The sequence below is a fragment of the Motacilla alba genome, chromosome 2 (genome assembly GCF_015832195.1).
Source record: "Motacilla alba alba isolate MOTALB_02 chromosome 2, Motacilla_alba_V1.0_pri, whole genome shotgun sequence".
Lineage (NCBI taxonomy): Eukaryota > Metazoa > Chordata > Aves > Passeriformes > Motacillidae > Motacilla > Motacilla alba.
Genome location: NC_052017.1, coordinates 144157643 through 144183491, shown reverse-complemented (window position 1 = coordinate 144183491; position 25849 = coordinate 144157643). Strand labels below are relative to the sequence as shown.

The window sequence follows — 25849 nt, the reverse complement described above, 5'->3', positions numbered from 1 at the left end:
TTCACAGCTCAGGAATGCATTCTCCCCTCTGATTTGTGCTGTGCATGTTGACTGTGCATATTCGCCTGCCTACGGAAGGGTGGAGGAGAGAAGATCAGAGATCATTTGCTTCTTTGGAGGTGCTATAATCCCCCCACTTCTAGTCATGGCCCCAGTCTTTACACATTTCATGGCTTCAGTCTTTACACATTGACACTGAAAAAGCCATCATTATGTTGTTAAATAGTTTTAGCAGACACTTTATCACTTCAAAGTGTCTGCCTGGGGAATTCTTTAATGATGCTGCTTTCTTTTTAATTCTACAGTTTTTTATAGTCACTTTAAAAATGTCTGATGCTGGACAGAAAGAAGAGAGCTGAAGTACCTCTCCTGTAAAAACAGGCTAAGGGCAGGGATTGTTCAGCCCAGAGAAGAGAAGTCACAGACCTTATAGCACCTTTCATATCTACAGGGGTTGCAAGAAAGCTGGAAATATTTGTTTGTTTGTTTTCCGAAGGGAGTGTAGTGATAGAACAAGGGGGAATGGCTTTAAAATGAAAGAGAGTAGGTTAAATTAGATATTTGGAAGACATTCTTTCTTGTGAGGGTGGTGAAATATGGGACCAGGTTGCCCAGACCAGGGGCCCCATCCGTCAAAGTGTTTGAGCCCAGGCTGGCTGGAGCTCTGAGCAACCTGGTCTAATACGAGGTGTCCTGTTCATAGTAGGGGGGTAGAAACCAGATTATCTTTAAGCTCCCTTCCGACCTAAACCATTCTATGACTCTGTGAATATCGACTATGCACTATTTTTATTAGCGTTGTCACATAGATTTTCTGCCCTGAGAAGCGCCGAATTTCTTTCCACTTTCCCTACTGCGCTCACCTTCGGTTCTGAAATTGGGCACCTTTGCGCAGCCCAGTTTCAGAACCAGCAGTCTGGCGAACCCAGACATTCCTGGGAGGTGACTCTCTGGGGAGGACCCGCCGAGAGCCGGGTTTCAGTCCGAGGGCGCTCGGGGTGAGTTCGGCTTCGCATCGCACCTCTGCGCTGCACAGCCCCGCTCAGCGGCCTGGGGGAGGCGATGGGAGGGGAATGGGGGTGAGGTGGGAGCGATGGCGAGTGGGTGCTCGGGGAGTGAGATGGTGTTGATGGGGGGGGTGGGGTGGGGGCGATGGGGGCAGTGATAGGGGGGTGCTTGGGGAATGAGATGGGGTTGATGGGGGGTGAGGTGGGGGTGACGGGGTGATGACAGGGGAATGATGAGGGGAGGTGAGGAAGGGGTGGTGGTGGGGGGTCCGCCCCTCCCGGCCCGGCCCCGAGGAGGAGCCGGCGGGGCCCCGCGCCGTCCACGTGGCCGAGGGCGCGCTATATGAGCGGGCAGGAAGCGAGGGGAGGGACGGGGTGCTTGGAGCGGCTCGGCGGGCAGGGCCGGCAGACAGACGGACAGACATACAGACAGCGCGGCGGCAGCAGCAGCAGCCACCACCACAGCAGCGACCGTCCGTCCGTCCCCCCCGGCCATGGGGCTCGGCCGCCCGCCGGCCCCCCGCAGTCCGCCGTGAGTACCGCGGGACCCCGTCCCTCTCTCTCCCTCCCTTCCTCCCCGCTTACCTGCAAATCCCCCGCTCCCCGCTGCTGCAGAAGGCGCGGTGGGAGCCTCCCAGCCTCCTGACTCCTCACTCGGCTGTTGAGTTGTTGGGGTTTCTGAAAAAAAAAAAAAAAAATTTCTCTGATTTAGAAGCAGGGGTGGCCCTGGCGCTGCTCGCAGCATTCCCGGCACTCCGGGGCGGGGAGGCTTCTCCCCATCCAGCCGGGATTTCCCCGCTGGAGGGAGGCAGAGGGGAGGCGGCGGGTGCCGGGGTGGGCTCCGGAGGAAGGGGCCGCCTTCGGGCGATGCTCAGGGTGCGACAGCGCCGGGGAACCCCCCTCCAGCTGCCCCACGGGACCGCTCCTGCCCAGCGGCAGGGACTAGCCCGGCAGAGACCTGCACCCTGGATGGTTTGTGTTATTTCTTTCTCCCCTGGGTAGGCTGTGTGCCGAAGGAGTAAAGCCGGTGTTACTCCGTTAGAGGGCAAAAAGCAGACTAGCTGTCTTAGGTATCCTCTCGCACATTCCTCCTTGCAGAATTAATTTCTAGAGAAGCATAAATAACTACTCTTTGAGATCAGCCGTTTGTTTTTATTGTACTTGGTATATTTATCTCAGTAGCAAACATCTATCCCAGGTCCTTAGTGTGATTGTGTGTAGTCTTGGCACAAATGACAATAGGCCAGTAAAAAAAAGAAGCCTTGATGTATATTTACTTATTTGAGGCGCAGGAGATTTTTCAATTCTTTGTAACGGTTGGGCTTGTATGTATCCAATATACTGAAGTAACTTTCATGCAATTGTAAGTCTGAATTATATGTTTGTCTGCTGGGCACATATGTTGAAGGAAAAACCTCCCTAATTATGGATCTTTCAGAGAGATTGGAAGGGTGACAAAGCCCTTGTAATCTTTTGGGTCAATTTTCATAAGCTCCAAAAGCTCTCTTTGAAAAGGAAATTAAATTTCGGTGTACAAAAGGGACAGGAGATTCAAGGATATAAAAAAAAGAGTCTCTTATTCTACTTTGATCTTGTCCTCAGGAGTTCATTTACTTTAGTGCTCTTCAGTGACACAAGTTAAAATGAAGAGTTGCCTTTAACTGGAGTCTTCCTGCCTTTTGGCATTTCGGCAGGTATTCAATTAGGAGCACACTACTCCCGTATATTATTTACACAGCTTCAGCTGGAGAGGTGGCTCTGTGTGAAGCATCTGCTTGGAGACGCTTGGCTCGTTACACCCACGGCATCCTGTGCCACCCGTGCCAGCCAGCACCTTCCACAAGGCAGCGTCTTCAGCCCTCCTCCATTTTTCTGTCCCGGTCCGGAGCTGGTGGTGCTCTGCCCACTGTATTTAATGCCTCGACAGAGCTGCTCTGGTGTCAGAAGAAGCTGGGGGTGGCCCTGGGCTCCCTTTCCTGCTATCTGCAGGGCACAGCTCCTTTCTGGACCTGTCTGTGAACCTGACAGTTTCTAATCTGCTTGAGCACATGTCCAGGGGGGTAAAGGTTGGATGCGAATAAAAAGAACGAATTTGTTTATTAGTTAATAGCATGTGTTTTCTTGATTAGCCTGGAAACCACAAAGCCCCAGCACAGGTTTGTGGTGAACTTGGTGTTCTGTTCCTCTGCTAATTTCTCAGTTCATTTACTCTGTTTTGATGCTGCTCTAGAGTAGCATTTCTGTGTCAGGAGGTTTAAGTCCTGTGCCTCAACAAGTCCCAGTCTATGGTTCTACCAAACCAGCTTTTAAAGTTACCACCAAGTTTTTAAACTGCAGTTCTGCTAATACACATTTATTTTACTGTTTTGCTTAGTAGTGTGTAGAAGCATTGCCTCTGAAAGTGCAAAAGAAGAAATAGATGGTATAACTTACTCTTTTGACCCACTCACTTGATGCACAATCTGATTCTGCAGGGGAGACAGCAAGTTGCCCTCTTTGTATGAATTTGTCACACATCTCGGCCAGAAACAAACTTGAGACCTTCTTTACAATTTTTCTTCCAAACTTGATTATACTGCTAATGGTAACAGCCTCTCAATTTAGGAAGGTTGCTTTTCAAACTAAACATAATTTTGTGTAAGACTTGGTATGTGCTTATCAATTTTCTTTTTTTGTTTATGTAAAACTAGGAGCAGCTTGAGAGGAAGTTAGGTCATGCAGATGGCAGTTCCATCTTCTAGGTTATAAAAACATCTTTTATGTCAAGTGAGTTGCAAATGCTGCCATTAAATGATAGTGGAAATAAATTTTTACTTGAACCCTCTTTTGCACCTATTTTCAAAAGCATAGTGAAGCAGAAACCTGCTTTTAAAAAGCAAAGGAGAGAGAGCAAACTCAGCTCCACAGCATATTTCAAGTGCTGTTAATCCCACCACCTGGTGGAGCTTTTCATGGCTCTGGCTGAGGGAACTCTGAAAAAGATGCTTTTTCTTTTTGTCTTGTTTAAACACTGTCACATGCCACATGTAGTTTCTTCAACTTTTTTCTTTTTATAGCAGACTTTAATTTTCTATTGTTCTGTATCTTTTGTACTTTGCAGAAGGCAGCACAGGACTATTGGTGTCTCATCTGAAGCAGCAGATAGATGAACTGGTGAAGTAGGGGGTAAAGTTTTCACCTACAAACACTTCTTAAGTGAAAGAATTATTTTTAATAACCAGCCCCTCTGCCAAGATACTCTAGTGGAACTTTACAGTGCAAGCCCAGACAACTTTGTATTAATTATTTTTATATTTTTATGTAAATATTAATATAATTTTTTAATTTACTATAAAATATTTACTAAACAGCCTGTGTTCAGTCAAGCTTGCAAGGCAAGGAGCAGAGAGGCAGATATATTTCCAACTGATCTGAGATTCCTGATATAGGTTATTAAAACATGGGAATGAGTTCCAGGAATTAAGGTGAAGTATGGCAGAGACACTTCACCCCCTCTGCTGCAGTCTTGCCTGACTGCATCAAAGCCTGTCTGTTATGTTTATGGTGTGCCTCCTGACTGATGAAAATCTAATCATAGGTATGCAAGCTGAAAGTAAACTCTGGGGTTATCTGTCAGCTCACAATTCAGAGGAATTGTTTACAACAGGGAGAAAGCTCCTTGACCCATAAAGACACTTCCTGTGAAAGATATGCAGCCTTGCAGGCAAAATGCTGTTGTAAATGTTTGTATTGCTCTTTTTGCCATAGTGCCTGTGGCAGCAGCCAACAGACCAGTGCATGGCTAGCCTAGGGATGTGACAGCTCCCACCTGTCTCTCCAGTCCTGGCAGGAATGGTGTGCCTGGTGCCACTGGTGGGATGGACAACTGCCTTTGCAGCCCTTCCAGAGCATGTCTGCATCCCTCTCTGGGCTAGCTTGGGTTTCAGTGTCCACTAGGCATCTGCTCTGTATCACCCAGCATGTGTCTGCTCCAGGGAGCTGGGAATCTTCTACCAGGCTTCAGAGACCTTGGCTTCTCAACTGTAGTGTCTCAGTGCTGGTTGAACTGCCCTGTACTAGCTGTCCTTGTCTTCTGACACCTGGTGTTGTATTTGAGGCTTCAGGAGGTGGCTTTGATGTCCAAGGTATCTTCAGTGGCACCTGAAATGTGTTTGGCAACTGAATTGACCCTGGGAGCTATGTGTGCTTTCTGGGCACAGACTCCTATCTTATGAAATAGATAACCTTATCAACACAAGTGGTCTCTGTTCAGGATGTGTGTCTGTTCGTTGTTCAAAGTTGTCACTTCTTGTGACCCCTCTTGTCCTGATAACTGCTCTGGGCTGACCTGACACTAAATAACTGCAGCCACAGAGGAACTGCTGTCACCCTTCTGGTCACCTTTCCCACTCTCACCCAACCTCCTCTTCCCACTGGTGCCAAGTGTCCCATGCTCTGGTTTGTAACTAGCAGTCACTTTGTGTGAAATGTCCTATAAAACTTTGAAAAGCTCCTTTAAGTCACAACCCCCTCAAGCTGTGAAAGAGCTGTGGAATGTGTAAAATGGGCGGCCTTGACAGGCAGGGAGCTCTTTTAAAAAGAGACTCGCCCATAATATTGGTAGAAGCTTGCTCTGAAGCATGAGTTAAGATTAGGAATGTCATCAATTGTAAAGACTGTAGTAATTGTTATAATGCAATTTGGTGGGAAAGGAGGATGGAAAGCAATTCTTTCCTGGCTTTGCTTCCCTTTGAAGTGCCTGTGATTAAGTTGCTTCATCTGGACTGACATTCACATCCCTCCTCGGGGGGAGGAAGATTTGTGCCCTGTGTACAAGATGACCAAACCTCTGAGCAGACAGGAGTTGTGCTATTTCAGGAAACCTGTTAACCTCATCAAGCCACATTTGTTCCTCTGGGCCACTCCCACAGCTATTTCTGCCAAGCAATTGCAAGGTAACCTAGAATGCAAAAGAGACACAACATAAGTGGTTGAAACCTGCACCTGGTGACAAATGTTTGAAGTGCAGCTGTCTTTCTCTGAGGACATCATCTCGATAGAACTTTTTTTGGGTTGTTTTTTTGTAGTAACTTTTCAGGTTTTCATTGCAGGCTCAGCACTCTGTAGCTTTCCATCCCAAAAGATTTGAGAGGAGACAAGGAGAAATGGGTGACAGGTTAGAGCCAACAGGGTCCATGCACAACATTTTCCACCTTGCTGGTGCCTGACAGAGAACTGCTGCTGGCATGGAGGTGACCACACATACTCCTGGTATCCTCAAAACTCCTGCAGTGGACTCCTTTAGCCATCCTTTTGGAGGGTTGTTCTGCAGAGTAAAAACTGGCACAGTGACACTGAGGTATCAAGTCTGATGCAATTTTAAAATGTCTCTGGACTGTATAATTGCTATTAACATTTTTTCCAGGAGCCGTGGAGTTCTGGATATTTTTTTATTTTTGTTTTTAGAGCTTTGGTACACCAAAACAAAACAAAGGTTTTTACTTTTAAAGGACACTGCATTATTTCTAGAGGCTGGATCTTCAGTCAAGGACTTAATCTTACTTATGTGGAATACTTTGTGTGCTGACACATCACAGTGCTGTACCAGCTTGAAAAAGAAATCTAATTCTATCAAATCTGCCAGCTCAGTTAATATGACCCTGCCAGGGAAGCATAAGGCATCACCTCCAGTTCTTTTAGGAAGGTATCAGATTCCCACTGCCAGCTCAAAATCAAAGCACAGTGCATGCGGCCAGGTTTGGATTTAAAAAAAAAAATTTCTAAGGTACTTCTTGCATCCTGGCATGCAAAAACGCAGATCAAATTGGAAAATGTCATCTAAATATTTGGGTTGAAACTTAGCAGTTTGAGTCTTCCAGGCTGTCCTTTGGGATTAGTCCTGAAGCAGAGACCTGTGTTACTCCACCCTGAGACTTCTACAAACTCCTGTGTAAAGAGCATGGTGTAGGGCTACCTGGAACTTGAATCAGAGCTGACCTGACAGTTTTTGTCTCTTTTTGACACTCTGGAGTGCATCCAAAGCTGTCAGGACACCCATGCCTGTATCTTTAATTCCTTCAGCCTGATGGGATATGGTGATGCTTTCTAGGGAAACAGCAGCCTGCATTACTGCAAGACTTTGCTTGTGAATGCTGTTGCTCTGTGCATCTCATCCTTCTTTTACTAGAGCTTCACTTAAATCAATTTGTCCAAGTTATCTGACTTAGTTTTTTTTTTTTTTTTGGTGACAACACTGAGAAAAGTAATCATTTACATAGAATTGAAGCAATTTTTGGTTAAGCAAAGGCAGGTCAAAATAATTATGGTTTTTGAGAAAGTGATGCATTGTTGCTCTTAGATACTTTTTCTTCATTCCAGGTCCATTTCAAACCTCTCAGGTAGTCAAAATCACTAATTTTGAAAGAACCAAGTTTGCCTGCAGAGATGTCAGAACGATTCCTCTGAATTTGATGTGACCTGCATTGTCACAGTTTGTCAGCCAATGGCAATACTGATATTATAGCTGAATCTGGGGTTTTGTTTCTTTTCTCTTTGAAACTATTTTTGTAGTGAAGTTATTATTCTTTGGAAGGTTTACCCTGTTTTTCTCTTCAGGGGCATTTCTATGTATTTCAAGTAAGAAAAGGATCTCTCCTGTTCCTCAGTCTAGTGCTTATTAGAAGAATTAGAACATGTTTCTTCTTGATCTCTCTTCTCTTTTTAGCTCCTGTATCCTCTGCTTTCCCCCTTCAGTTAAAATCTGCCTTTATTGAGGAGCATTGACTTTATGATCAGGTCTCCTGTGGCTTCACTCTGCCTGCTAAAACAGATCTGCTGCTCTTCTCAAGCAGCTGGCTTGATTCTAGCCTAAAAATTTAACCTGGGAAGTGAAAATGAACTTCTGCTTGCCCAGTATCAAATGTTCAGCTTCATACTTCAGACTCTGATACTGAGGGCTACCTCATATCTCCAGGGGATCAAGCAGTAGCACTGGTGAGAACACAGAGCAGGTATAAACTAAATTTGCAGACAGGACATTGATGCCTGTACAGCAGCTGAGAATGCTACAGCCACTGGAACTGTGCAAATTATCATGGAATCATAGAACATCCTTGCTTGGAAGGTTCCCACAGGCATCATTGAACTGGCCCTGTGCAGGACATCTCAAGAATCCCACCCTGTGCCTGAGAGTGTTGTCCAAATGCTTCTTGAGCTCTGTGAGGCTTGATGTTGCAATCACTGCTCTGGGGATCCTGTTCCAGTGCCCAGCAACCCTCTGGGGGGGGAACCTTTTCCTGGGATCCAGCCTAAACCTCCCCTGATGCAGCTTCAGGAGTGCTGTCACTGATCACCTGAGACAAGAGATCAGTGCCAGCCCCTCCTCTTCTCCCCCTGAGGAAGTTGTAATTGCAGTGAGGTCTCCTCAAGGCTGAGCAAACCTAATGACCTCAGCTGCTCCTCAAGGCCCTTCACTGTCTTCATAGCTCTCCTTTGGACACATCCTAGTATTTTTCTCTCTTTCTTGTGTTATATTGCTGTTGTGATGTTATCATGAAGTTGTCTCTTGAGCTCTGGAGACTGTGCTGTAATGGCAACACAGAAATACAAGTGGAAGCTGCATTACCCTTTGTAAAATGTCAGGAGTTAAACAGACCCTTGCAAAAACTTCTCTTGCTTAGAAAGGCAATATTGAAATGTAAACTGGCTCTTACAAAATATCATATGTAAACCAAAATTGTCTTTTCTAGTGCTAAGAAGAAGAAAACAATTTGGGTGGGCAATGTGAGGATGCTTTATAGATTTGGTAAAAGGTAGCTAGCTCCCTTCTCTTGAGCTGTCAGAAATGCCTATGGTTGGCTTGCTGGCGTAAGTGGGGACTCTGCAGTGGATTCATGGAGCAAACCTGAGGGGACACAGCTGTGGGGTCAGAATATGGCTTTGCTTCAAGATTGAAGCTATAGGCAACAAGATGTCAGCTCCACTAAGGTTATTCTGATGTCTGCCATGTGGTGATGTGAAGTGCCCATGGAAGTACCAAGTGTGTGTCAGATACTGAGAGCTTCTTCAGAGCTTCAGGAGAGTTTTTTTCTAGTTTCATCTCCATTTCTCTCCTTCCTGAGGAGGTACTGAAATGTTCTTTGGTCCTGCTCTTCAGGATTTTTTCCCTGTCATGCTTTAACCCTTCAGACAGCAGCTAAGCCCCACACAGCCACTCTCACATTCCCTGCAGTGGGAGAGAACTGGAAGATTAAAAGTGAAAAACTCACGTCTTGAGACAAATTTAATATGTAAAGTATAAGCTGTGCATGGCCACCAGAGCAAATTAAGGAATTCATTCATCCCTTCCATGGGCAGGCAGTTGTTCAGCCATCCCCAGGAAAGCCGGGCTCCATCTCACATGATGGTGAATGGGAAGATAAATTCCATCACTCTGAACGTGCCTCCCTTTCTTCTTCTGCTCCCATTTTTGAATGCTGATCATGATGCTGTATGCTATGGGCTGGGGTCAGCTGTCCTGGCTGTGTCCTCTTTCAGTTCCTTGTGCACCCTGAGCCTCCTCGTGGGTGGGGTGAGGAGCAGAAAAGGCCTTGGCTTTGTGTAAGCTCTGCTCAGCAATAATGAAAACATGCCTGTATTATCAACAGTGCACCCAGCACAAATCTAAAACACAGCCCCATACCAGCTACTGTGAAGAAAATTAACTATCCCAGCCACAACCAGCAGAGTCCTTTTGCACATTCTTCCTCTCATCCATCCTTTTTCCTCAAATTCTCCTTGCTCGAAGAAAACAGACTGTTCCTGCAGCTTCCACCAACCCCCTTCCTCCCCCAGGCTTTGTTCTCTGTGTGCCATGATCAGAGTGAACCAAGACAGAGGAGAGCCAGGGACACTTAAACTTTGCATCTGAGGACAAGTATGTGGTGTTGTAGGACATACTTAGGGCTGAGGACTTGGAGTGAAGGCCTGCCCCCTCTCAGCTCCCTGCTCCAGACTTTCTGGCTGCAAAGGACAGTATTTCAGTTTCCTGGAGGTTCAGTTTAGCCTGTAAAGTGGTTGGAGATTCCAGTAAAGATGTAAACACTGCCCTTTTGACCAACAGCTTGATTTTTGAACTATGAAAGTAAAAGGAAATCTACCACATGGAGAAAAGGGCTTTAGAGAAGGGATTCACTCTCTGCCACTCCTTTGAGTGGTGCAGTCATCAAAGATGTGCAAAAGCACAGCTGATGCAATATAAATCAACTATATTTCTGTTTTGTTTACTACAATGAGGTTATCACCATAATGCTACAAGGATTGTGCAGCTTGGTGCTTTATCCATGTGGCTGTTCATGAACTGCTTTTCCTTCCTGGATCCTAACAACTTACAGAGGAACATAGTGTCATTGACTCACCGTGGCTTCACGGCAGATTTTCTGTTAAAAAGTATGCAAAAATAGATATGCAAAAGTAAAAACTGCTTCGGACCCAGAGTTACAGAGAAAAAGCCTGTATTGTGGTGGCAGGATGTGTGAAGTAGCAGCAGCTTCACAACTTTGTGATAGACCTATGAGGATGCTGGAGCACAGCTGTCCTGCATCCTGCTGTTAAGTCCATATCTCTCCAGTTCAAAGGAAGGATGTTGTGTGGGATAGTGTGTCAAATACTGTATAAAAGTTCATGTAGATGATTCCAATGGCTCTTCCCTCATCCCCTGGCATTGTAAGACCCTTGTATGGCCATTGTAGAAGGCCACCAGATTTGTCAGGAACAATTTGGCATAATGCTCACAGTTTGGACAGTTAATTGCACTAACAAAAGTTGTGTGTTAATGCCCAAGTAAGGCACTGATTTATGTTTCTCCAAAAGCTCTCTAACTCTGTTGTGTAGAACACCCAGTGCTTCAAACAGAAGTTATCTCAAGCAACTACATAACTGGTTATGAGGCCAAAAAGGAGCAGGAGATGGAAACTGGCTGTTGAAAAATACAAGGTTATTGAAAAACAAACAGTAATTGCAGAAGTGGCTGAAACACTTGGAAGTAGCAGTGAAACAAAGGCCTTTAAGGATAAGCTGCTTCTCCCCAAGGCCAAAGTCTCCTGTTGATACTGAGTTGAGTATTGGCAGAGGATGTTGCTATGGCATTGCAATTCATTTTGGACTGTTTTCAATAAAGGAAAACTATAAAGGTCAGTATAGAAAAGAATCAATAGGTTAGAATTACCAATCTCCTTTGGAGGGGGAGGTCTCTGTTTCACAGAGCACCAGAAGAGTGCTTGTTTCTTCCTCTGTTGCCACCTGACCTGCTGCTGCTGTAGGAGAGTGGCTCATTTGCTGAGGTTTGCTTCTGCTGTCTTGGGAGGATGCACACTTTTCCTCTGCCTGGAAGTGGTGTGGATGAAGAATTCTATCATCGAATCAATTAGGTTGGAAAAGATATCTAAGATCATCAAGTCCAGCCATCAAACTAGCACTGACATCGTGTTCACCATTAAACCATGTCCTCGAGTGCCACATCCACAAGTTTTTTGAACAGTTGCAGGGATGATGACTCCACCACTCCCCTGGGCAGCCAATTCCAATACTTTACAACCCATTTCATGGAAAAAAAAGTCCTAATGTTCAGTTTAACCTGATGCAACTTGGGGCCATTTCTTCTCATCTTGTCACTTTTTACTTGGGAGAAGAGACCGACCTCCACCTGGCTACAACCTCCTTTCAGGTAGTTGTAGAGAGAGGGAAGGTCTGCCCCCAGCCTCCATTTCTCCAGGTTAAACACCCCCATCTCCCTCAACAGGACTTGTATTCCAGCCTCTTCAGCAGCTATATAAAGCTAAAATTCTACCAGATTAAGACAGGAGTGTGGCTACTCTGTACTGTTCCTTGGAGAAAAGCTTCCCACACTCCAGTGACAGTAGCCCTTTATCCCCTTGGCTTAAAATACCTGAGTCCTGTCTGTGGTGACTGTCATCACACTAACTGAGAAACAATCCTAAGAAATTTGCCCAATTTTCAAGTTACTATCTTGGAAAAAGGACAGTTGTCTTGTGGGAACAAGCTGGACCAAGAGTTTCATCTTAGTGCAGCAGAAAGCAGTCCTTAGATCCTCCTCAGGCAAGCTGTCAGCGACACACCCGACTTTTCTTTTTTTTGTGTGTTCTTGTGAATTTTTAAAGAAGCATTGCTCAAAATGTCTTTTTTCTGACTTATCTTACTCCACACAAACTTAGAAGTCCTCTGTATTTTTTGAAATAAACCCACCAGGCACAGCTCCATTTTGGAAAGCAGCTTTTCTTTAAGGTGTAACTCCCCCCTGCCTTGCTCTCAGAGCTGCTAACCTCACATTTGGCATGTCTCTGAGTTTGGAAAATAGTATTATGAGTCTGGCTGTTGTCTGCCAGTACACTTTTTACACCTTTACTGTCTTGCTTGGAAATTTAGTGGCTCTGATATGCAGAAGATATCAGTGAGGAGCTTCTCATGGAACAGACTGGAGCTGGAACAAGACCCCAAGGCAACGTGATGGACTTGCTGTGGGAGTTTCAGGCTTGCTTGGCAGAGGGGCACCCTGAGGGTGGGATTCCCAGGGTGGCATGTAACCCTTCCCACTCCTGGAAGGGACCAGCTGGCTTTACAAGGATGAAACTTGGTGCAATTGGGACTGGTGCCACCTGCTGTGCTGCTGACATCCACCTCACTTAAACACTGAGATCTGGCAAGCTGCCACCTCTGCCCAAAGGGTTAAGTTAAGGGCGAAACCGGGAGAGATTTGCTTGTTTTGAAAAGTATCTCTTTCACAGTCTGTCATCTCTACAAAGGGAACCCATCCAAATTTGCCTTTGTTACTTTTGTATCTGATCAGACTTCAGTTGACAACTCTAGTTCTTGGAGCTGGAAATTCTGTTATTAGGGCACTGACGTTTTTCTGAATATTTAAAAATCTCTTGCTTTTATAGCTGTCAGAACCAATCTTTCAGATCTCCCCCTCCAGCTGCTGTGCTCTCTTGTGAGCCGATTGCTACTCCTGGGCAGGTAAGTGTTGGCATTGTTTTGCCTGGCACCAACAATATTGACTTCCGAGGAAAGGAGGGTGTTTCTGCATCTTGGACCAAGTCCTGTGTTTTGTTTATGATACTCTCTTCTGTCAGGAGAAAATGCTGCATTACACTTTCCCCTGTCTCCAAGAGAGAACAGGGTCGTGCTCAGTAACCTTGAGTGTAGACTTGTCGTGTCTGGTGAGCTCATTAGAGCTTGATCTGCTCATTACCTGGAGACTGTTAAAGGCAAGACCAAAATATTTCAGAAGTCAGCGAGGGCAGCATGCTTCCCTCCGAGTGAGCATGGGAATGTTGTTCAGCACATGTATTTGAATTGATTGCTGAAGCTGACATCTGCTTACTGAGGTTTACAAAGCTTGTGGTTTCTCATAGTCTGTAAAACACATGGCATTTGTATGAACAGGGTTGTCAATGATAGTTCCCTTACGCAAAGCCAACAGGACTCTCCCATCTGTGTAGCCCTTTCCTTAGAGCCATCAGTCATCACTGTCTAAGAGTCTAGCTGAAAGTGAGTAAAACCAAAATTTTCTTTCTTGTTCTTCCCTTTCCCAAGGAGATTCTTTCACTGGTGTGACAGTTCTTCCCACTCTATTTATAGCTCCTACTGAATTTCAGCTTCCTGTCCAAAATTATTGGGACATGAGATGTTAACAAGATGTTGTTCCTGAAAGGACACAGGACAAGGGATCCCTGTCATCAGTACATGGTGAAAGATGTCAAACCTGATGAGTGATCTTTAGGGTATGCTGCAGGCACCCAGAGAGTGTCTTGGGTGTTGAGGGAGTTAAAATTGGTTTGAATTTTTTTCAGGAAGTGCAGAACAAAGCCACAGCACTGGCATTATCATGAAAGATGTCCTTCAGCCTGCCCAGTCGGCTATTTTAGGAAGCATTAAGTGATGTAAACATCATGGCAGAGAGACTGAAACACTTGTGGTTTAACCCCAGCAAGCAACTAAACACCACTCTCTCACTCCCCCACCAGTGGGACTGGGGGGAGAATCAGAAGGGTAAAAGCTGGAAAACTCAAGGGCTGTGATAAGGACAGTTTAATAGGCAAAGCAAAGGCCATGCACACAAACAAAACAAGGAAATAATTCCTTGCTTCCCATGGCCAGGCAAGTGTTCAGCCATCTCCAGGAGAGCAGCGCCCTGTTGCAGGTAATGGTGACTGAAGAAGACAATCGACGTCACCCCAAATGTACCCCCTTCCTCCTTGTTCCCCCCACTTTATACACTGAGCATGATGCCACATGGTCTGGAATATCCCTCTTGTCAGCTGGGGTCACCTGTCCTGGCTGTGTCTCCTCCCAGCTTCCCATGGACTCCCAGTCTTCTCGCCACCGTGGCAGGATGAAAACCACCCAAAACACAGCCCCACACTGGCCCAAATCAGCCACCACTCGGCACCAAATGGAGCAGTGTTTGTGCAGGCTCATGCTGTCCTTCTCAGTGGGTAACTTCATAGTTCCTCATCACTTGTGGAATTTGTATCTTTATCTAAGCAGGATGGAGATTTGTCACTTGGCTTCTTTCACCAGGATTCTCTTAAGTGCACACTGAAAGCCACTATGCTAGCAGGGGTGCACCACACCACAGTGAATGGCAGAAGTTGCATCCTTTTGTCTTAGCTGAACAGAGATGAACTTTTCATTAAGGTGGTGACTTGGTTTCCTGAGTTTACCTGAAAATAAACAAGGTGCTGACTGGCCTGGTTATATTTTCATTGCTTGACCTATCAAAGGAGACAGGGGCATGGAAAGGACACAAGTAACTTTCAGATGACATTGCATTAATTTGTAGCAATGCTGGAATTTCCATTGAGATGCTTCCTAAGGATGTTGCAAGCATCAGCAAAGGCTCTGCTTGTTCTTTCCTTTGATATATGCCCAGAACCAGAGACAGATGCTGTAAAATGGAGTAATTAAATGTGTTGATTTCTTGTAAAAATGGCTACTGTATTTCATTTCATAGTTTGGGGGTAAGGGGGATCTTTAAACATATCTTCACTCTGCTTGTGTAATTTGAAGGTGGCTTTTTTTGTCTTCTTTTTGGTGTCAGTTAGTGGAGATTTTTTGGTTTGGGTTTTGTTTTTTTCTTTTTAGAGCACAAGGCTTATTTAAGAACTTTGTAGACAAAAATATTTTGCAATGCCAAAAATCTTCTGCAGTGTGTTCAGAGCAGGACTTTCTTTGCTCTTCAGCTCAGAGTGCTTTAGACAGAATGGGAGAAGGACATGAAAGAGAATTGTGTTGTACTTAGCAGAATTAGAATAAGCCCACAAGCACATGGTTTGTACTTTTTAATTCCAAGAGCCTGAATCTGATCTCACTCCTACTAATCTCTGAAGGGATTATTCCTGATTTACACCATCCTGAATGAAATCAGAATCTGGCCCTGAAAGCCTGTTTGTGCTTCAGACATTGTCTCAAGGCAGCTGACCTGCAAATATGAAAAGGAGACCTGAGTTCCTGTGGGTTAACTGTTTAAATTTGTCAAGCTAAGTCGACTACAGCTTGTTTAGCAGGGAAATGGCACTGCAAAACCTCAGGCTAAACCCCATTTACCTCTATTGGACTAATAGGAGGTAATTAGAGGATCCTTTTTGGTGCAACATAGTGCTCTGCATTTGCATAGCATCTTTCATCTGAGGATATTAAATAACTACTTCATTGCACTTCTGGAAGCTGTTCAGCCAGACAAATCTCTTTAATGACCTGCCACGACTCTGGTTGCTAGCAGTGAAGCAAAAATAAGTTAGTACATTGAGTCTCTGGTCATGAGTGGCATCTGTAAGAAAAGGTCTGCAACCTAGAACAGTGTGAAGCTGTTAGCTGAAAATACTGGGGTTTCTAGAAAAAAGGCTATGTCATATTTAGCTGCTGAGAATAAAATTGATTTTTATTAGCACAGGTTCAGTTAGTGTTCACTGAGACAGGTACCAAAAGCAAATGTACAGTTTCAGGGTGGGAAAGCACAGGTTGCCTTTAAGTCATCATGCCAACTTCCTTATGGCCCCAAATGAATATTCTTTTTGTTCATGTTTTGGTTGTCTACATGCTCATTTTTAAGGCTGTGTTTACACTGAGTTAAGAAAAGGTTGAAAACACTTTTTCATGGGGCTGCTCTAAAGGAAACTGGTATATTATTATACACCTGTGCATATTCTCAAATGAACAGGTCATGTTTGTCATTCTGCAAAGCACAATTTTGTTGTGGTGACACATTTGCACAGTGTTTGAACATACTAAATGCAGCCATACAGTGGGAACCAGATGGGCAGCCTCATGCAATGGCCCACCTATTTCCTTTTAGATTTTGTTGTTGAATTCTGTTATCAGCTCAAATTTCTTCGTAGCTGTCTCTCTGCCATGTCCATTTGAGATGTTCCAAGTTTTAGACTACAGCAGTTAGATGACTTTGAAGGGTGCTGTCTTTATGGACTGTAGGATGCCTACATCCCCTGATTCGCCAAGCACAGTGGAAAAAACACTGAACCTGTGGGACACTTAACAAAAAGGCTCAGTATAGGAAGATTTTGCTCACCCTGGTTCAGTCATCCCGTGCAAACATCTGCTCCTGCTCTGGAGCTGAGCTACTTTTTTCTTTCCAACCTGAAAGCATGGTTATGACATTAAATATATTGAACCAAATTTGACATGCGCAGTCATTTGTCTGGAAAATACTCTTAATTTTCTTTACAATCACTAAGGATGTCTGCTACTTCCTCAAAGGTGTATTCAGTTTTATTGCTAGTCACTCCCAAGTTGTTAGCCATGGCTGATGTAAACCCTGCCTGTCTATCAGCAGAGACTGGAGGAACTAATGACTATTCCTGGAAGTGAGACTTCATTGATTCAAGCTGAGACAGCTGGTGAGCAATGCTCTGAGGAGTTGGCATTAGAATAAAAAACCCAGTTGGCTTTGTGTCTATAGTTCATATGAGTAACCCAGAAAACTTTGTAGTGAGATCTCTGCATTTTTCTGTTTTCCATAAAATACTTATCATCATCTCAGGTCCACATCTCTTCTTTTCTATATTTACCTGATATAAACCAGAGTAAGTGCCATGTAAGCAAATGTGGGATTTACTGGGGGAATGAGAGCTGGCTAATCCCACACTCTTCAGCAAAGCTCTCCCTTCCTTCAGTCTTACCTCTGCAGCAATGTGTGCCTCAACCTGGGTCCTCTTCAGTGAAAAAGAGTGACACTGGACCTTCCTTTGAAGCTTTTGCTGTTTGATTGAATCAAATTATCTAAAAATTCTCTCCATCTATAAATCTGCTATAGGGTAAGAGACATTTTTCCCTGTTTGTCTCTGCTCTCAGCTGGTCCCACAAAGTCTGTTGCCATAGCAGACGTAAAGGTGAAGAAATTTTTAAATACACCACATACCAGCTATAAAATCTACTGCCTTGCTGAACTGGTTAATGTTGCTTAGCTGACATTTCTGCAGTGTAGGAAAAGCTGCATATTACTGGCCAAGCACTTTGTAATTTTCTGTTATTTCTAAAATGGATGCCAGCAATTGGAAATATTGAGTAATTTTTAATTGAAGTGATATGATCAGTGGGTGATTAGTTTTTGGAGTGCCTTGGATGTATGCTATGTTGTAGAGACAAGCCATCTGGAGCAGGGCTGTGGTTTAGCTGCTGTAATGAGTACCCATGGACTGCAGTGCCAAAATGACCAGGTTTATTACATCGATGAAGATCTTGAGTAATTCAATTCATTTTCACAGATCTAAATGAACTAAAATGAGAACATAATTTGGCCTGAAGTTTTAGTTTGATGCTCTCAATTATTAAACCAAGGATCATCGATGCATTTCCTACTATGCTTAAAATAACCCAGCCACAGCAAATCAGGCTGTTGAGTTCCTTCCTCTGCCTGCAGCTTTTACCAAATTTACCACGGCCAGGATTTCACCACATTTTGCCTGGATGGCCAGTGTAACTTCATTAGATGCTTCTTGTATTTCCTGCTCCTCTGACCTGCAAGCATCACACTCTGCCTCTGACCTTGGGGATAGGCTGGCAGGGGAGAAGGATCCTAGAACCACAGAATGAGTTGCGTTGGAAAGGACCTTTAGAAGTCATCTAGTCCCACCCCCTGCAAGGTGCAGGGACACCTTCCACTAGATCAGGTTGCTCAGAGCCCTGTCTGTGCTGACCTTGAGTGTTTCCAGGTGTGGAGCACCCACCACTGCTCCGGGCAGCCTGCAGCAGTAATGCTCCCACTACTGGGGATTGCTGGGCAGAGTCCCACCAGAAATCTGTGTTAGTCACAAAGCTTGCAGCTTACATTGCTGCAGGGTACCTGTAGCAGCCCTGGGTGTGTGGCCAGGCTTGTAGCTGCTGGGCTTAATTATTCCAAAATGAAGACTGATTTGTGGTATCACACCAACGTTAATCCTCCCACTTCCTGAAATTTTCATTACACAGTCTTTTTGCTGAAGTCTGATCAGTCATGGTGATGTACAGCCCTGAAACTTGAATCTGAAGTGCTGCCCTGTATTCAGTGTATCAAGGGGTGTATGGAGCAGTGAGGGTTACTGAAGAAAGTGACTGGAAGTGGCTGAAAGAAAAAAAAAAGCAAACAACCTTTGAGAATGCTTTGATCTGAAATCAAATATCTGCACCAAGGAGGCAGTGTATTTTTAGGAAGAGGGCACAGGCTGCATGTAAGTAGATGCATTCTATTTGATGTGCTGAGATCAAGGTGTCGGAGTGTTTAACTGCTCATCTGGCCATCTTATCTTGTGTTTTCCCTCTTAATTTTTCCCTTGTGTTTTAAAATTGTTTTTCCCACTTGTTCTGTGAAACATTCTTATGCAAAGCCAAGTCTCCTGTAACTCAAGCAAGCTTGTTTGTAGCACAACAAGAGCAAAGAGGTTTCAGAGTTTTGGTTTTGCATAAAAACACATCATTTATTTCCTTTTTTTTTCTTCCCAAGCCTGTTATTAAATGAGCAGTACGTTAATGAAGCATTTAATGGAGAAAACAAAACATCTTCTATATCCTCTAGATTGTTCCCAAATCCCTGAATGCAAAATTACTTAGAGATTAAAACCCTTGCTGTTTCCTGTGTCATTGCAAAGCAATAATGAGCAGAACTTGAAAAGCTCTTCTCTCTCCTGGTTTGGAGTACCAGCCTCTATCACAGCATCAAACAGCCATGCCAGCACTTTTTCATGGTACCAGCTGATTAAGTTTCATAGCAGATTCTCCCCCAATTTAATGCTGCTAATGACTATGTGAATGAAACTCAAAATATAAGCACAAGTTTGAAATCTCAGCTTCAGCATTGGAGCTTAAACAATCCGTACAGGAAGAGGCTGTTGAGAATGTAAGCATCAGTTTAAAATTGTCAAGTTTTCCAGTTTTCATTGCAATTTCCCCAAAGCCATGCAATCCACAGCAGAGCCAGGAATAAATTGCAGGAATTGGTTTTTTGCTGTAAGCAGGGACAAGTGGCATGCCCTGAGCACTGGCACATGATGAAAAAGCCAGTGGTCTCTCTCTCATCAAGATGTGAGTCACTTGTGTAGTTCCTGTTTTAAACAACAGAACTGGATTCATGCTTCAAGCAGCCTCAGACAGCCAAAGAGGAATAAAAGAGGAATAAACTTCAGGTCAAAACCTTGTGTTTTGTGTCATTGCCTTCTTCTGCATCCTTTTTGCCCCTGCAGTGACAGTGTGTCAGAGGGGTAACAATGGGAAGGGGAGCTTTGCTGTGTGTGGGAGTAATAAAAACCAGGTAGGTCTACACTGAGAGGTCCCAATCTGCAACAAGAGAAATAGAGCACTTGTCTTGCCTCCTGATGTACAGGAAAGAAAAACAGAGGCAAATTTAGATGGAATTTCATCTAAAAGATTTAGATTTTGCAAGTTGCAACCCTATAGCCTTTAATGGACTGGATGAGAAGAATGAGTGGCTCATTTACTGTGAGGGCAGCGAGACACTGGAACAGGCTGCCCAGAGAAGCTGAGGATGTCACATTCCTGGAAGAGTTCAAGGCCAGGTTGGATAGGGCTGTGACTAACTCACTTTAATGGAAGGTGTCCCTGCCAGTGGCAGGGGTTTGGAACAAGAAGATCTTGAAAGTCCCTTCCACCCCAAACCATTCTGTGATTAATCTTGGTACGTAGCAGACATGGTTACAGGTGACAGTAGTGATTGACAGCGTGCTGAGTGTAGATGTCCCACAGCAGGATTTGCTATCAGCATGACAAAGATGTGGGACACTGCTGGAGGTGTTATCCAAGTGGGATGCTGTTGCCTGCCTGCCGTGAAAGCAGAGGTGAGACCCAGCCACGATGACCCTTGAGCAGAGAAGGGTGCAGGAGTGAATCAGCCCAGGTGCACAGCAGGGCCCCATGGGACGGGAGTTTGGAGAGCTGCCAGGCCCAAAGGAACTGCAAAGGTGTCACCCTTTTCAGCAGAAAATTCCTTGGTGGCCTGAGGAATTTCTGCTGCCCAGGCAGGTCCATAAGCTGAGGTGCTGTACAGTGTGCAGTGGCTCTGGTGACCACTCAGAGATGTTATTCTCCTACTGTCCTTGACAGGCAGTGATGGAGATTGGAGAGAGCTGCCACCATGGAATTCCTCTTCTCTGGCAGGATGAAGCCTGTCACTGTTTTATCTCTGTCTCCACTTGGTCCCAGTGCTGGGAAGGGGGGGTTGAAATGTGGCAATTGTACGCATGCCAGGAAAGGTGGTTTTAGGTTTTCAGGGCTTCCTGAACATTCCAGCTCCAGTACATTTTGTTCCCAGACATGTTTCCTTTATTCTTTATTTCTGTGGCTTTTCAGGCAAGGCTGCTCAGAGCACTGTCCTCCTGGGTGTCCTGGATTGATGGTGAGGACAGAAAGGGACAAGAGAAAGCTGTCGATTGAAGCCAGTGATCAGAGGAGCCAAGAAAACAAGCAGCTAGGGAAAACACCTGGCTTCTGGGACTTATTTCCTTAAGAAGCAAAGTGGAGAGCAAAAACATGTGGGATGACTAAGATAGGAATGAAAACCATGCTCATGTTTGGTGACAAGCCCTGCCTTTCAGCACTGAGGGTAGGGCCTGGTTTCTCCATCTTGCTCCAGGGCTATGTGGGCACATGTGTGGCTCTCATGGATAAGACTCGCACTCCATCTGCCCCTTCTGCTCACTGCTGGCTGATAAAGCCACTGGCAGAATCAGTACTGGGAGTAATACCCTGCTACAATCCCATATTATAAAAACAATATTGCAGGAACGAGTCACAGAGGGAATTGGATCTTCATTTTCTTTTAAGAATACTCCAGTTTTTCTCAATCAGGAGAAGACTGCTCTCCTTCTGAAATGAAAGGCAGTGAGTGCATGGAGGACAGGCATGGTACAAGGTGAAAACAGTTCATGTTCCTTATGCAAGAAGGAGAGTTTTCCTGTGCTAGAGCTTCCTTAGAGTGCAGATACTCCGGAGTGCAGATGTTGGGTACATCTGACAGGGTACAAGCATCTGCAAAGCATGTGCTGCTGTCAGGCCTGGTAATCTGTCCTCCTTTTATAGGGCACAATGACAAATGAGTACTTTAATGTAATTTGTCTCCTTTAGAGGAGGCATTGGAAAATTAGGCCCTGGAGGTGGGACTTCCTCTGTGCTGACAGTTAAAGAAGCCTTGATGACTTGCTCGGGCATTGAGGTGTGAGGTGAGATCAGCTGGGTCCTGCCCCAGCACAGCTGGGAGTGAGATCCTATTAACCTCTTAGCTGGGGATGCAAGGGCCAGAGGGCAGAGGCTGGGGTGTCTAAATGAGGGAGCTAATGCTGAGTCTGTGGTTACCTTCTTCTGTGGAGAACTGAAGCACCAAGGTAGTGCCCATCCGGTAACCTGAGGGGAGACTTTCAGAGCCCAAACAGCACAGAGCTGCCTGCACCTTAATGAAAGTCAGTGAGAGCCATGCTGCCTTGCTTCTTTTATGTCATTAAAGGAACCCAAACCAACAAAAAAAATCTATGTGTATGTGTGTGTGTATGTTATCTTTTGAAAAATATCTAACATGTAGGTGTTCCTTTTAGACGAATGTGGAGGAGATGGAGAAGCTTCCTTATGGTCCAAAATGAACAGGATCTGTTCCTCTTTCTGTAGAAAGGAGGAAAAAAAAATCACTGGCCTGGTTGACTGAGATGTGTTCTGCAGATCTAAGGACCCAGACTCTTTTCCATAAAACCTGAACACATGAAACAGAGTCAAACCCCACATACTCAATTGTGCTTAGATCCATGGCTCAGCTGAAAGCTGGATGGTGCCTTCCTGCTGCCTATACCCCCTGTACACTATCATGGATAGGTGGTCCAGACTGACCCCATCCCAAGTGCCCACACGTGCAGTGAGTGAGCCCTTTTCAGAGTGGTTTTTATCCCCATGAGGAAACAGCTTTCTCAAGTATTTATTACTTTGCCATGTCCCTGATTGAAAGGATGCTATGAGCCCTCTGCACAGGGCAAATGTTAGGGTGTTCTTTTTTTTTCACAAATGAAAGAATAGCACCATTCAAATTCCAGTGGAATGGTGATGCTCATGAGAGTCTCGTTGACCATGAATTTTGCTGCTGTGCTGTAGTTTTGAGTAAACCAGGAGAGCAGGGTTTCTGGTACACCAGGTATATGGTGTGTCTCATGTTTGGGTTGTACTGCTGCCTCCATATGGGTAAGGAGGAAATGGCTCTTCCTGTCTGAAAGAGCCTTTCATAATGTTCTGGTGGTCCTTTGGAACACCAGCTGTTGGTGATAACCCGAGGATGGAATTTCTCCTGTACAACCATCTGAACAGTTGTAATTTCAGTGGCAATTTCTCTTTTTTCACACTGCTCAAATGCACTTTTCTGATGATTTGTAGCAGAGGATCCATTAGCTCCTTTTTCAGCAGGACAGCTCTGCTGTGCATGGAAGTCAGATTTGATATTATAACACATTTGTCTTTAATTTGATAGCCCATTGCTCTTACACACGTTTACTGTCCTTGCAAAAGTGTGCTTTTGGTTGGCTTTTCTCAGGAAGGGATGAGGGGATGCATAAGTAAAATTTGTTTAGTAGAGAAACATTTTTTCTGTTCTCTGTTAACAGCTAAGTATGTAAAAAATAAAGCCAAAAATACTGGTCAATCATAGAGAAGTAAAAGGAGCAATGCTTTGCAAATGCAGCTAAGGGATGTGAAAACACAATCCACTTTCAGAAGATTTTGTATTGTAATTCTGCATCACACCTCTGGCTCTCAACACTGCTGTCTGTCTCTCTGTGTGTTCAACTCATAATATTCTGATTATTTGTCACTAGCTGGGCAGCTGTAGCCTTAGTTATGATGTGATCTAAAATCCCCTGAGACGCCAAAATACTTGAAGATGAGGAAAGATGTTGCTGAATAGGACATGATATAGCTGGAAAATCTGACTGTGGAAAGCCCAGATGTCTGCTAGAGGCACTGTTTTCTTAATTACCTAATTTTAGATACTTAAGGAAGTATATTAAAAAGAAACAAAACTAAGTTGTGGCCAGTTCTTTTGAGTCTAACATGACTGTTATGGATGATCCTTAGATTTTCAGATGCTTCCAGAAAAAAAAAGCAAATAAACCTCTACTGTATGCCATTTTAGCATGTTGATTTTTTTTTTTTCTAACTCTGGAAGCTTTTGAATCAAAAGTTGCATTTCAGGTTGGGGAGTACTAAGTCTGTTTCAGAATGATACTTTCCTTATTTGCAAGGTTTTTGCTGAACCTGTTATGAATATTTGACTTTGCAGAAATCCCCAACTTACCACCAGCCCGTGTGCAGCTTTGCTCCAAGGTGGCTCTCTGCTGCTCTGGCTGCCCTTTCTCAGTGCCTCAGGGAGTCACAACTTCCCAGCACAAGCACTTGCCCTGTAGTTCTGCTTTTGCTTTGTTGTATTCCAATTTTTTTAACCTTTTTTTCACCCTCTGACCTGCTGCTGCTGACCTTGCTGAACCTCTTCCTTATCTGTATCTTATGCTACCCTGGAATATCATGCACAGGAAGCATCTGTCTGGCTGTTCCCCTGCTGTATGGGGCATTCTCTCAGCAGATTATCTCTGTTTCATTCTGCTTCGTTCTGGCACAAAGCCTGCAGAAGTCATTTGACAGACCTAAGCTCTCTGCAGATCCAGATCATCCATCTCTCACCACTCCTGAGACGCCCGTGATTCCCGCCGTGTCCGCTTGCTCGGAGCTGGCTGCCGTGGGGACGTGGGCATTTGTCAGGTTTGCTTTTTTCCCCTTCTCATTGCTTTGTCAGTCATACCCCTTAGAAAAGGAACTGCAAGTTGCTAGGAGAAGGTGAAGCAAAATGTGCTCAACTTTGGGAAGTGCGTGATGGTGATGGGATTTTTAAACATCTACTGACAGTATTCCTGGTGGCAAGGAGTATTTCTGACAAGCTTCTGGCTTCTGCACTTGCAGTTTTCCCATTGAGAGGGAAGTTAGCTTTGGTTTTGCAGGTGCAAGAGGAAACAAGTGTCTATGGCTTCCTTCCGATTTTACACTTGCTTTTCCTTTTTTAAATAAATTTGGCTCAACTGCTTTGCACAGCCCTGGCAGGTACCCAGCCCCTGTCATGTTACTTTGTTGAGTCAACAATAAATCCAGCCAGAGGAGAGCAGCTTAATGGTCTGTAGTAATCATCCATCCAAAATCCTGGCTAAAATCTTCATCTCTTCAACCTGTGTAGCTCCTTTCCTCCCAAAGGGGAACCATTTATGTATGTGGTGGGTTGCCAGAGGGTCCTCGTTGTGCCTTGGTGTGTGTTCAAGGCTAGGTTGGATGAGGCTTAGTCCTGGTCTAGTGGAAAGTGAGACCTGGTCTAGTGGAAAGTGTCCCTGCTCACAGCAGGGGGCTGGGACTGGATGATCTTTAAGTGTCCTTCCACCCCAAACCACTCTGATTGTTTGTCATGAGTAGTGCAGGTGACATTGGTGCAGCATCAAATGGCTGGGACCCCTGGGATCCTCCTGTTCCTGGTGAAGTATGTGCCTAACATGTGCCATTTTGGAAAATCAGGAGAACCTTCAATTGGGATGTAATACCTTTTTCCAGGCTAAAATATAATCTGCTCAGTTCCAGATAAATGGGTTTCACTTTGATGCTGCAGGTTTTAGTCTTGTGGGTTATTGCTGTGTTGATAAGATTAATGATGTTGTCATGGTCATCTTAATGGTGTTTCACTAAAATACCTCCTTTTCAGGTAGGGTAGCAATGTGGGAATCTCTCCCTTCATGTTTTAATATTTTTTTCTAACTTTCCTGTTAGCTGGATAAGCATTGAAGTGTGATTCCCAATGCTGAGACCAGAAGGTCTATTCAAAGAATTCAAAACCTCATGGTTCCTGAGGGCCTTCTGAGGGCTATTTAATATTTGGGACTGCACCAAGCCCCTCAGAACACAGCTGCAAGGAACAAAAGCCTCTGAGAGATGTACTTATTCATCACTGTGTACAGTCATACATTATAAAGTTTAATGCTTGCTTGCAGACTGGGTGACAGGGACTCCATTTGCGCTGTGTTTGCCTCTTAATCATTAAGATATTTGCTTCTACATCATCTCTAAAAGGCAGATTAAGTCCAAGCACAACAAAACCTCCCATGTTATTGCTGCTATCTGTCCAATAAAAGCAGCACTGGGTTTATTTTAATTTTTTTTTTTTTGAGTCAAGGTTCTTATTTACCTGTTATCAAACCACGCAATTACTTAAAGACATTATTCCTCTGCTCAGTGATGAAATAAGCCCCAAAGTCTCACAAGTGAGGTCACCCAGGTACCTGCAGATGAGGTGCCTGAGCTTA

The 25849-nt window shown here is 44.6% G+C and overlaps 1 protein-coding gene across 2 annotated transcripts in view; it reads left to right on the top strand.

The window, feature by feature from the left end:
• The first annotated feature begins 1410 nt into the window (after positions 1-1410).
• The window catches only part of ST3GAL1 (ST3 beta-galactoside alpha-2,3-sialyltransferase 1), a 78937-nt gene continuing 54498 nt past the window's right edge, over positions 1411-25849 (top strand). The window contains exon 1 of one of the 2 annotated variants that reach the window (XM_038163934.1): positions 1411-1539. The gene's annotated coding sequence lies outside the window, so the exon portion shown is untranslated. Of the gene's footprint in view, positions 1540-19644; positions 24273-25849 lie in introns of those variants that run through there. The other variant, XM_038163943.1, reaches the window with a different exon arrangement.